Below are 13,336 nucleotides of genomic sequence, written 5' to 3' on the forward strand. Positions count from 1 at the left end.
CTGATGTACAGGTTGGAACAACAAGGGACCGTTAGAAACCATTCAACATAACTTGAACGTGATCCGAAGCAGCAAAGCGTACTTATGTTTTTTTTAGTACTCCGGTTTTGCGCTCTCCAGTCGCGTCATCACAAGGGAGTGTAACATTAAAATGTGCGCGAATAAAACGGCAAAGGGTCCATCTAAGACCCGCTAGTTCCGCAACACATTCGGGCTACCCAAGCCCGTTTGCTCAGCGCTTTAGGAATTGTAATTGTCAGAAATTTAGGCACTAAATCAGCTTCGCGACCGCTGTAGTGCCCGAGGGTTAGCGCCTTTGACAAACCTTACGTGGGGTTTGCTACCTTCAGGCGCCTGTGCTACTGTACCCTTCGCTGCTTCGGATCACAGGTGTCAAGAACGTCTTCCTGATGCTCATAACACTGTGAACTGTCGTTTTTCACCGTCAAATGTGTGAGAATCAACGTGCAAAGGGAAGGAGTGGTTTCATTGTCGCCCTTTTATGTGGTTCAGAAACCATTGTAACATTGCAAGCTATTTCGAGCAGTTAGTTCATGAGCCCACGCAAATAGTAAACGGTTGTGAAAACACACTTGACCTCTTAGCAACAAATAATACTGAGTTAATAACGAGCATCAAAACCGATTCGGGGATTAGTGAACACAGGGTTGCCGTAGCGAGACTGAATATTGTAATCCCCAAATCCTCGAAAAATAAGCAAAAAATATACCTATTCAAAAAAGCAGATAAAAATTCACTTAACGCCTTCCTGAGAGACAATCTCCACTCATTCCAAAATAATAATATAAGTTTAGACCAGATGTGGCTTAAATTCAAAGAAATAGTATCGGAAGCAATTGAGAGATTTATACCAAATAAATTAGCAAACGTTGTTACACAAAAAGGGGTTTGAAGACTGTTGCAGAAACAACGAAACAAACATGCCAAATTTGAACAGACGCAAAATCTCCAAGATTCGCAATCTTTTACAGAAGCTCGAAATTTAGCGCGGACTTCAATCCCAGATGCTTATCACATTTTCCACAATGAAACTTTTTCTCGAAACCTGGCAGAAAATCCACAGATATTCTGGTCGTATGTGAATTAGGTTAGCGGCAAGAAACAATCAATGCCTTCTCTGCACGATAGCAATGGAGATACTATAGAAGACAGTGCTACCAAAGCAGAGTTATTAAAAACAGCCTTCTGAAATGCCTTCACAAAAGAAGACGAAGTAAATATTCCAGAATTCGAATCGAGAACAGCTGCCAACATGAGTAACGTAGATGTAAATGTCCTCGGAGAAGTGAAGCAACTTACATCACTTAATTAAAGCAAGTCTTCCGGTCCATACTGTATACCAATTAGGTTCCTTTGGGAGTGTGTTGATGCATTAGCTCCGTACTTAACAATCACATACAACTGTTAGCTCGACGAAAGGTCCGTACCCAAAGACTGGAAAGTTGCACAGGGCACACCAATATTTAAGGAAGTTAGTAGGATTTCAAATGGCTCTGAGCGCTATGGGACTTAACATCTGAGGTCATCAGTCCCCTAGAAATTTGAACTACTTAAACCTAACTAACCTAAGGACATCACACACATCCATGCCCGAGGCAGGATTCGAACCTGCGACCGTAGCGGGGCTCGCTGTTGAAAACACCCTCCTCTTCCATCTTACTTCTTCGTAGAACTGTAAGGAATCTCTGGCTACTGGGCTGTTTCTGGATAAAACCTTTTTCTGAGCTCACATGCTTGTGGCGAATACCCCTAGATTTTCACATTAGAACTTATACATTCTTCTTGAGTAGTAGACAATAAGTCTGCAGAGAATTTTTTTGTACTATTAATGGTGTACTTTGGGTTTTCATCCAAGATGTTGATTCGATGATACGCACAATATTTCTACAGCCAACCAGGTATCATCTTCAGCAGTTGCGAGATATGTTGTTAAGCGTACTCGTAGTCTGGACTCCATCTAGAATGTTAATAATTGTAGTCATGCCGCTACTTACTGCCGGCCCCCAGTACACCTTTCCATGCTCATTTGTTTTTCAGGACCCGTACTGTTATTCTGCAAAATGCGCAATCTCTGGCGGATGAGATGACCACGAGATCTCTGTAGACTGAATGCCACAGCCCGAACCTTGTTTCAATGGAAACCTCCGTAACAGTTTATTAGGTGTTGCGACAACTTTATTTCGATAGACTCCTTAATTACACGGCATCATAAAGTTGCCGTTTGAATCACGGTACTCGTCTCGTCGTATTTCATTTCATGATTTTATTCTAGCCAGTGTTCGGAGACAACTGATGTGCTTGTTTGTTTTAGTCGAGGGTGTCGCTGATGTTTCTTGCACCTCTCCACGACTGGTTTAACTGTCTGCTCCACGTAAGACATTCCGCATTCTCATGGAATGCGGTACACTGTCGGCTCAGGCGACCTTAGATCATCTTTAACATTGCAAAGATGACTATCTTCGTTAACGGGAGCAAAATATCAATATTTCCGGAAACTGGGGCATCGTAAGGCAAATATACTATCTTTAGCTTCTCTTTTTCTTTCCTAGTCTCAACGTTTCCCCTAGGCTTGTTGATTTTGACTGCAACGCCCGTTATATATGCCGATCTGGGCACTCGCTACTGGTAGGTGTTGTAATTCTTTGGCGAGGGTCTCCTTGTCTGACAGTGTTTGAACTCTATGGACTGGAGTCTAGCACGAAGTATCTTTGTGATGGATGATGATTGCTGAGAGCACGGAGGCGGAGATCAGGGTGTGGGTCTTTTTATATACGCTGTGAGCCACGGATTCATCTGCTCTTCTCTTAAATAAGATGTAGAGGAATGGGGGCTGGTCCGCTTATTCAAATACCGTCGTGACTTTTTATCACAATGAAATGTTCCAGAAACTCATCCATTCTTTTTGTTCCTTGGGGCCACAACACAAATGTGTCGTCCACGTATCGATTGGAACACCTTTGTTCGAACTTCGCGGATTCTAGTGCGTTTGCTTCAAAGTATTCATGTATAGATTCGTCCAAACAGGAGATAATGGACTGAGCATCACCACTCGTGTGATGATTGTGCAGAGCGTGACAGCTCATATCGCGAAATGGCTCAAGTCTGAACCGTGTTGGCGCTAGGCGAGAATTACGACTTTGACATATGCTGAGTCACTCTTCATATGAGAGTGCCTGTTAGCTTATTCCCCACACTCCGCTTCGTAATGCTACAATCGACCTTTTCTCGACCCTTTTGAGCACCTTTCTGGTCTGCAAAACAAATGCGAGAAAGAGCAGACACATCAGCCTTGTACACTATGTAGTCGCTAAACAGAGAGAGTTCACGACACTTACTTCAAAGTGGTTAGAGGGATAGATTATATGCTCCCAGCCTGCAGTGTAGTCCTTCTATGGTCACTACGGTCCACACATGCACATGCACACACACACACACACACACACACACACACACACACACACATCTGTCTGAGTGGTGACTGCGTACGAACAATAGATGGTATTAACTTAATCCAACTCTTTTAACTAGAGTAATGGCTTTGTTACAGCATGAAAAAGATTTTAATATCAATTTTTGCCACTAGATCTATCAAGTAACAGGCTTGGCAAAGGATAACTGCCAGAATAAAAAGTTGTGAAAGATTCAAGTAATAATGAAGCGATTTTTGAGTCCCAGTTAGCTCGGATATTTGTCCTTATTGTTTTCCAGAAGCTCTACAGGGGTTAGATTTTATCCATGATGGACACGAGATCGTGGTTGCTAAAATCAATATTTAAATGTAGGTTCAACCACCTTTCACAATGTAAAAGCATTAAAATTGGAGGAGCTAGCCTTCGTCATCAGAATTCTGCTACAAGAATTTCACAAAAATAATAAATATTAAATACAAAAAAATATTAAAAATTCGAGGAAACTTCCCTAGCAACCACGTCTACCTAAAATGTGCTTCATCGTCATTCATCCAGACGGTACAATACACTAAAATGAATCAACGTATGTACTCAGTGAATGTAGGCAGTCACGGCAACAGCTATAGGCGTGGCACTTCCTGTATTCATAGACTGCATACATCGATTCATTTTAGTGTCTTACTGACTTGATGAATGACGATGAAGCACATTTTAGAAAGACACGGTAACAAGAGAAGTGAGCACGAATTTTTAGTACTGATACTTATTTTTTTATCTTTATCGCCTTTATAAGGTTCTAACGACGATGAGGGCTTGCTCCACAGAAACACGTCAATTTTAGTGCTTTTCCACTGCGAAACATTCGATGAGCCTATTGGTGATAATTTTAGAAAAAAAAAATGTGAATCTGCAGACAGTTACGATAATCGAGTCATGTGTTCGGAGGTGGAATTTCCTATGGTGGTTGGAGTACTTGCAGAGGTAAAAATAATGACCATGTAGCAATTGCTAATTCTGTTTCACGAGTAACGTTAGTTTTGAACCCTCTATTAATGAACGAAGCTGATAAAGTGCAAAGAGTGGATATAGGTCACCCACTAAAACACTATATTCAAGGTGTTAAATCTGCGTTAACAGCTCCATTGTTTTCCATAAGCTGTATAGGGGTTTTATTTTATCCATGGTGGATACGAGGTCATGGTTGTCAAAATAAATGCAAATGTACGGGACGCAGAACATTGCCAGACTCACCGAAAGGTAATACAGTAACAGGAAGACTGCAGATTCTCCTTTATCTGAGAAAAGTAATAAAATGAATAAAAACTGAATAAGAAGGAGTGTGCTTAAATGCTGCCCACGACGTGTGTGTAAAAAGGTAACGAGAATTTTGTAGTTTCTTGCGTTGTGTCAGACAGATTCGCGTGATTTTTTTCGTTTTTGGTTCAATAAACACCTCTGAAAAGTATATGTACAATGTTAGTCACAATGGATTTTTAGCTCGTCAGTTGTTAAGAAGGTTACATGTGTTTTGATAGTATCGGCGATTATTTCATTCATGTATAAATGCTTCAAGGAATTTGTATTACATTTTGCTATAAGACTGGAACAAAGTCCAGCAAGGTTTTGTAAAAACTAAATTTTGCTTTTGGCGAGTTTGCTATGAGGAAAACAAGGGTTTACCAGTAGCTAGAAAGGCTTTGAAGCCGTTGGAAATGATGAGCACCCTGGACGCCCCAGTGCATAATCAACCACTGAAATGTGTAAGAAGTTAAAGTAATCATCACTAACGGTCTTCGATTGACAATCGATTGGAATATAAACCGACTTACGGCGTGCAATTTTGTTTTTCGATAATTTGGGTATGAAAAGTGTGACGGCAAAAGTTGTTTCAAAATTAATGAATTTCGAACAAAAACAGCGGTGGATGCTGGTTGTTCAGGAGTCGCTAGCTGAAGTAAACATCGATGCCGAACTACTGAAACCTGTAAGAACTGGTAAGGAAACATGGGTTTACAGACATGACTTCGAAACTATGGCTCAGTCGTCCCAATGGAACCATTCCGGACCGTCAAGACCGGAAAATGCTCGAGATCGACAGGTGTGGGCAAATGTGAAGGTTATTCTCTCTGTATTCGTCGATTTTATCGGCACAGAGAACTATGCGTTCGCTTTACAACGCCGAACGATCAGTAAGAAGTATTAAACTGTCCATTCACATTAATGTGACTCAGAAGTCTGAATAATCACTGTTTGCAGCCCGAACCTCTGCGAGACTTGCAGAAAGAGAGTCAGTGAGTTTCTGGAGGGTAACGACAAGGATGAGTAGCCACGCCGACACCACTGTGGTTGCAACTTACGCTAGATGTCTCGGTTGAGCGCCCATGGCGTGAAAATTCGGTCGAGGTGGTCTCACACATTGTCATTTGGGTTTAAATCCGGGGTATCTGGTGGCCAGGGAGGTACAGTAAACTTATGATGGTGCTCTTCGGACCAGTCAAGTACTCAGAGTAGTGTGAGGCCTTGCATCGTCCTGCTGGTAGATGCAATCGTGCCGAGGGTAAACAAACTGTAGTAACGGACAGGGTCCCCTGTGGTGTGCGTACTGTAAGACCTTCAGTACACAAATCATCAGATTATTTGACTTGTCACTCTAACGAAGTAGGCGAGTGTCAGCAATATGTCTCGTGGTCTTATCGTGGCATGTTTATCTTCTGCCGTAAGGTCAGAAATGCCACTTGCACGCTTAGAGTAGCAGATTGACGGTGACCAACTTTAAACAGAACTTGATTAATTTTCCCACACATTTATTAAAATAATAAAAAGCATTGGCATTATGTAACTTGATTCTGGATGCTGTTTACTATTGACAATCTGAAGTTCCTTTGGTCTTGGTACGTTAATCTTAGTCTCACATATCTCTGATACTTGACAAAGTGTCTATATATTTATCTTCATTGTTATGTACAGGAATATGGTAATCTTATTAGGCGCAGACTGAAACTTGACTATAGACTGGTACAGACTAATGCAGACTGGTGCAGACAAATGCAGGCTGCTACAGACTGGTGCAGACTGGTTAATCGGAGGTCTGTACACTCGTTGTAATACCTCGCGCGTTCAGGTATCACTGCGCAAGTGTGATCCGCGAGGAGAAAAGGTTCTACATTAGCAGCAATTTCATTGGCTGCGTTACATAGTAATACGCGGATCGGTGGAAGCAGAATTTGGTCCGTCTCTAAGGCAACGCCATCTCGTAGTGCAGAGATGGACGAGCGCTGCGCCTGCGCTGTTGTGCTTAGCGTGGCGCGCTCTGGTGGGAAAGTTGTGTACGCGCTGACTACGCGGAACTATGTACACAACATCCCAAAGGATAGACGCATAGTTCTGTTGATCCATTTGGCCTTCCAGAATCACGAGACCACCCAGGGAATGCGACGAAAACATTCTCCAGACCATAAGGCTCACTCCCCAGGGTGTTTGATTTCAGTCCGATGTAGCATAAAAACATGGTTCATCTAAAAGGCCACCTGTCGCCACTCAATGGACATCCAGTTGCGGTACTGGCGTGCAAATTCCAGCCTTTGCCACCGATGAATAGCAGTCAGCATGGGTGCTTGAACCAGACGCCTGTTACGGAGGTACAAACGCAGCAACGTTCAATGAACGGTCGTTGAGGAGACACTGTTGGTAACCCTTGGTACATCTGGGTGGTCAGTTGCTCAACAGTCGTCTATTCGCCCTTGCACGTTTCCGCAGTCGTCTTTCACCTCCATCTATGGGCAGTGGTGCACCACAGTTCCCTCGGCCATAGTTTTGAAAAGCACCATTTTGCCATGCGCAGTATATTTTAACCACGGCGGCATGAAAACAATTTACAAACTTAGCCGTTTTGGAAATGCTTCCACCCTTGGCCCAAAAGCCAATGATCATGCCCCTTCGAACCTCAGATAACTCGTTCCGTTTCCGCAATACGACAACGACTGCCCTGCTGTCTGTGTGTCCGTATCCCCCACACCCCCGCACCACCGGCAAGCTTTGTATACTGCCCACTGTTGGTGCTGCCACCTGTCTTGTTTGTATGTTTACTGCACGTTGACGTCGAACATAGGGTGTAATCACATTAATGTGGCTGGACCGCGGCCTTACAAATTGAATGACACAGTCCCAGATTGCTGACGAAACAACGTATTAATAAAGAAATAAATTTCCTAAATGAGCATGTGAGCGTTGTGAATATTTTTTGAATGAAACTGTCTAGGTCGCTTAATATATATATTCATTTATAGCGTCGTTTCGGCTGCTGTATCATCACAACAAAACTTAGGACTTATAAAACGAGGTTCAGTGTCAGTGTCAATAAAACAAACCTATGCCTTATCAGGGCATTAACTGTCACTTTCGTGGTTGTTTAAGTGCTATGATATGATACTTAAGCTTGTTTTAAGAGTACTGAGTTTTGATCTGATGATAGAAGAATCAGAATCGACGATAAAAATTAAGAAGTATATTAAGCGATCTAGAGAGTATTATCCACAAAGCAATTAATAGCGTTTTCACTACGATAACGCACTTGCTCACACTTCTTTGTGTTTTGGCCAAATAAAACACTGCAATGATGCCACAGTCTTAACACGCGGCAGACATGTCCCCAAGTGACTTTTATTCACATGAGCAAATAAACCCTTAAAGTGCTGTCGTTTTACAAGTACAGATAAAATTAAAAACGTGTTGTTGAGCCCGTTAAAAGCTATCTCAAAAATCGAGTTGTAAAAGTATTTCGGGGTGTGGAAAAAGCGTTGGCGTAACTTTATGTATACACTTTGTAAATTAAAGTCTCCTGCCGCGTTCTACTCTCTGTACGTGAAGGTTAATTTCATTGATTTTATGAATACGGTCGGCGAAACTTTCAACAGATTCATCGTGCTTACGGAAAACAATAGTATGTTGTTCTCGACAATCTCTTCCCGTATTCTTCTTCCGATGTCTCTTTATTAACCCTTCCTGAAAATCCTCAAATATTTAAGCCTTCCTCAGATTCTCAATACACGTAACATGTGCTCTAGCATCTTCCGTTAACTTCAATCTAGCAACACGTAATAATTGTTCCTTACCTGTCTCCCAATTTTGGCGGTTGTAGTCAAATATTCTGTGGTATCGATAGCAACGATGCCACGGCTTAGATGCAAGTTATTATGTTAGCACTACGGCAGACAGTGTATGCTGACTTGCTATTGAGACGTTGTACTACTCACGACGGGATGTACGCTAAGTTATGTAACCTTTTATTAACCTGTTTTTGCCTATAGTAAACATTTAAAAATTGTAATCGCAGTACCAAAGTGCTTGTCCCCTCCTTCTCCTATTCGCTTTCTTCATTCGGCCTACCCTTCAGTTTGCAGGAGCAGATTCACGCGCCGCCTTCCAGGCGGGATACAAAATTTTCAAAGAAGATGAAAGCATTTTCCCTCTGTTTCCGTAAAAACGGGGTAACCAGTCCCGCAGCACTGCCACTCAGGATCGATGTGTTGGGATGTGACTGTTCTCTCTCGGCTGCACTCAGCTCATTTACCTCTGTCTGTAATTTATCCACCTGATCGTTATGTTGCTCAGAATATAACTCACATACGACTTCCGGCTTCCAATATTCCTTCTCATTTTAACTAACTTCATTGTTGTAAGACTCTTACCTGTAACTAACTTAATCGCCCTAATCATTCGTCCCTCCACAGTTGTATAAGATGCTGGGGGGACGTAACTCGCAAATACGGCATGTTAGCAGGTTTAGTAATTTTTGTCTATGGAGATCAGGGGATGTTGGAGGGCGAAGTACAGGCCCTACTTGACCTATGCATCATGGACGCATTGGCGCGTTTGACGTCGTCTTACATCAACAGGAACATGCGCCGGTTCCCCTTTATGCACGTAACAGTAATCGTCAAACGTTTTTGCTAAAGAGCCAATACTGACATTGTTCAGTGGCACCTAGGACCACAAATGTATCGATCTTCTTATTGATCGGTAACCTACATAACTTAGTACGTTGTGAGCACCCAATAGACTAGCTATACTAAGGGCGCAATCAGTTGGGCGCTGGTTCCCGAGTACTGGTCGTTAAAAGCCGGCACCATTAGGAACAATACTTGTCCGTTTTCTCTGCGTCAGATTGCTGCCATCCTCAGCGATCCTAAAGTTATGGCGCTGTAATTGGCTGATTATGTCTTGTGTGTCGTCCGTATGAGCGGGTGATTAATTGATTAATAACAGTAACTGTAGTTAAATTTAAATTCATTAAATTTAATTTGATATTTGTTGCTACAAATATGTACCGTGCTTGAAGATCACTGTCTCTAGAATGCTCACTCACGAATCCACGTTACTTCTGTTTGAAATTCGTACCATAGCAGGGGATTGGTATGAGGCACACATGCCCATGAGTCGTCAGCTTTGGAAGAGAAACAAGCAAACCTTCCCGCTATGAAGCCCCCTCAGCCTGCAACGACAAATACAGTATAACTGCCCCTGCATCCTCCTCTGTCCCTGAGGTGATCGGTCAGCTTCACGCACCCCTACTATAATTCCTCTATTATATTTTTGATTCGAGGACGGAGTCAGGTACATCCAACAACTGCAAATTGCAAATGTTTATTCTTCGTCGGTAAAGCTAAGCATAAAAAATACTTAATTAATGTGTTTTGTGATGTACTTTTTTTACTTCCTCGTCCATATTTGCAGATATTCGAATGTACACAATCAATATTGTATCTTACAAATACCGAATATTACACTATCATGTGAGACAGTATTCCCATTATAGTGCGATTAAAATTACTTTGTACATGCCAACTAACGAAAGGAACGCACTGCGTTGTCACCTGTAAGGGCGCACCAAGTAACAGAGCGCATATCTGGCATATGGCAACAATGCAGAGATCGTACGCTCCACTGCAAGATAATGGCTGGCAGTGTCAGATACAGGGGACACGTACTCTTAACTATCAAGTGCAATATAATATTAATCGCTCTGTAGTTGCTGTTAAGGTCCACAATACGTTGGGTGAAATTCTCTGTCCGTGATCAGCCATTTGCGCGGTGGTAAGCACATCGAGTAAACTTCAAATAAAACTGCAGCATCGCAGGTCTCTGTAATTTTAAGAACGCTCGGAAATTGCACTTCTATAGTTATGTCACTTTTGTCATCGATAGTATTATTCTACAGTAGACACGCGGGAAGTTGGCCGCCAGCCACCAAGTATTGATTACTAAATGTCAGTACCATTCGGAACACTTTGTGGTTCAAATGGCTCTGAGCACTATGGGACTTCTGAGGTCATCAGTCCCCTAGAACTTAGAACTACTTAAACCTAACTAAAAACATCACACACACCCATGCCCGAGGCAGGATTCGAACCTGCGACCGTAGCGGTCGCGCGGTTCCAGACTAGCGCCTAGAACCGCTCGGCCACCCCGGCCGGCTAACACTTCGTGTTGATTGTAGTCTATTTCAGACTGCTGCCAACTTGTGCAGTCTAACAGCTGTCACACTATAGTTGGGTGGTGAAGTGTTGTTGGTTTCACCATGTGTATGAATGACTTAGGTTAATAATAGTATTTGTCCATATAAAGTATGATCAATGAAATATCAGTTTTCTTCTGCTCGCTGCATTGTATTAGAACAGCTTTAATCAATTTAATGTTACTTGCTACAAATAAGTGCCACATTTGAAGATAACCGCCTCTCTAACGAACATTCACGAATCCGTGTTACGTCCCTCTCAAAATTTACGTAACAGGAGCTGGTCGGTAGGAGTCACGCACGCCCGTGAGCTGTCAGTAACGGAAGACGAACAACACAACATTCTCTCTCTCACATCCCGTAACTCTGCAGTGGCCGTGACAGTTTTCTCTCTGCCCCTGAGGCAGGCGGCAACTTTTACTTAGCTCTCGGCTGAATTAAGCAGCGTCAGTTAAAATTCAACACATCTTAAAAAATTGTTCTCTGTAACTATTTTGTTGGTTACTGAGATGGAAAACTATACTCTTAAGAAACTCTTGACGTTCGTTGACGTTTTTCTAATTCTGCTGTTAACTGTTAAATACATATTATTATACATTGAAGAGACCAAGAAACTGGTACACTTGCCTACTATCGTGTAGGGTCCCCGCGAGTACGCAGAAGTGCCGCAACACGACGTGGCATGGACTCGACTAATTTCTGAAGTAGTGCTGGAGGGAACTGTCACCACGAATCATGCAGAGCTGTAAGAATACGAGGGGATGGAGATCTCTTCTGAAAAGCATGTTGCAAGGCATCCCAGATACGCTCAATAATGTTCATGTTTGAGATGTTTGGTGGCCAGCGGAAGTCTTTAAACTCAGAAGAGTGTTCTTGGAGCCACATTGTAGTAATTATGGATGTGTGGGGTGTCGCATTGTCCTGCTGTAACGTCCCAAGTCCGTCGGAATGCACAATGGACATGCTTACGTACGTGTCTCCTGTCAGACTCGTATCTGGACGTGCCAGGGGTCACACATTATTCCATCTGCACACACCCCACCCCATGACAGAGCCTCCATCAGCTTGAACAGTCCGCTGCTGACATGCAGGGTCCATGTATTCATGAGGTTGTCTCCACACCCGTATTCGTCCATCCGCTCGATACAATTTGAAACGAGTCTCGTCCGACCAGGCAACATGTTTTCAATCATCAACAGTCCAATGTCAGTGTTGACGAGCCCAGGCGAGGCGTAAAGTTTTGTGTCGTGCAGTCATCAAGGGTACACGAGTGGGCCTTCAGCTTCCAAAGCCCATATCGATGAAGTGTCGTTGAATGTTTCGCATGCTGTCACTTGTTGATGTCCCGGCAGTGAAATCTGCAGCAGTTTGCAAAAGGGTTGCACTTCTGTCACATCTAACGATTCTCTTCAGTCGTCGTTGGTCCCGTTCTTGCCGGCCGCTGGTGGTCGAGCGGTTCTAGGCGCTTCAATCTGGAACCGCATGACCGCTACGGTCGCAGGTTCGAATCCTGCCTGGGGCATGGATGTGTGTGATGTATTTAGGTTAATTAGGTTTAAGTCGTTCTAAGTCTAGGGGACTGATGACCTCAGATGTTAAGTCCGATAGTGCTTAGAGCCATTTACATACTGTATTTCGGTACTTGAATACGCATGCCTATACCAGTTTCTTTGGCGCTTCATTGTAAAATATGGCTGAGAACCGCCAACTGCACCGCAGTTTAACGACCACTGGCCCACGTGAAGCAAGGGGCTACCAACGTCCAGCGAACGTTGCTGCGTATAGGTCTCTGCAACTGGAGCCTAGTTCATACAACCATACTGACTGCTGTTCATCGGCGACAAAGGCTGTAAGTTTCACGCCAGTACTGCAACGGGACGTCCATTGGGCGGCGAGAAGTGGTCTTTTCAGATGAATCACGTCTATGCTCCAGCAAACAATGGCCGTTGGATCGTCGGAAGGATCTAAGCTGGAGGAGAGAGCGTAATCATCAGGAGAATGTTCTTGTGGCATTCCCTAGGTGATCTCGTTATTATGGAAGGCACTATGGATCAACACACGTATGCATCTATCCTTGAGGACTATGTTCACTACTATTTGCAGTTTGTTTTTACTTGTCATGATGACATCCACCACGTGTGAAATTCTACGTGTCACACAGCTCGCAGTGTACATATGTGGTTCGAAGAGAACCAGGACGAGTTTACTGTACGCCCTGGCGACCAGACTCCCTGCATTTAAACCCAATCGAAAATCTATGGGATCACCTCGATAGGGCTGTTCGCCCCATGGATCCTCAACAGAGAAACCTAGTACAGCTGGCCACGGAACATGGCTCCACGCCCATGTCGATACCTTCTAGAACCACATTGACACTCTTCTTGCACTTCTC

This window comes from Schistocerca gregaria, chromosome X (assembly GCF_023897955.1).
Source record: "Schistocerca gregaria isolate iqSchGreg1 chromosome X, iqSchGreg1.2, whole genome shotgun sequence".
In the NCBI taxonomy this organism is placed as follows: Eukaryota; Metazoa; Arthropoda; class Insecta; order Orthoptera; family Acrididae; genus Schistocerca; species Schistocerca gregaria.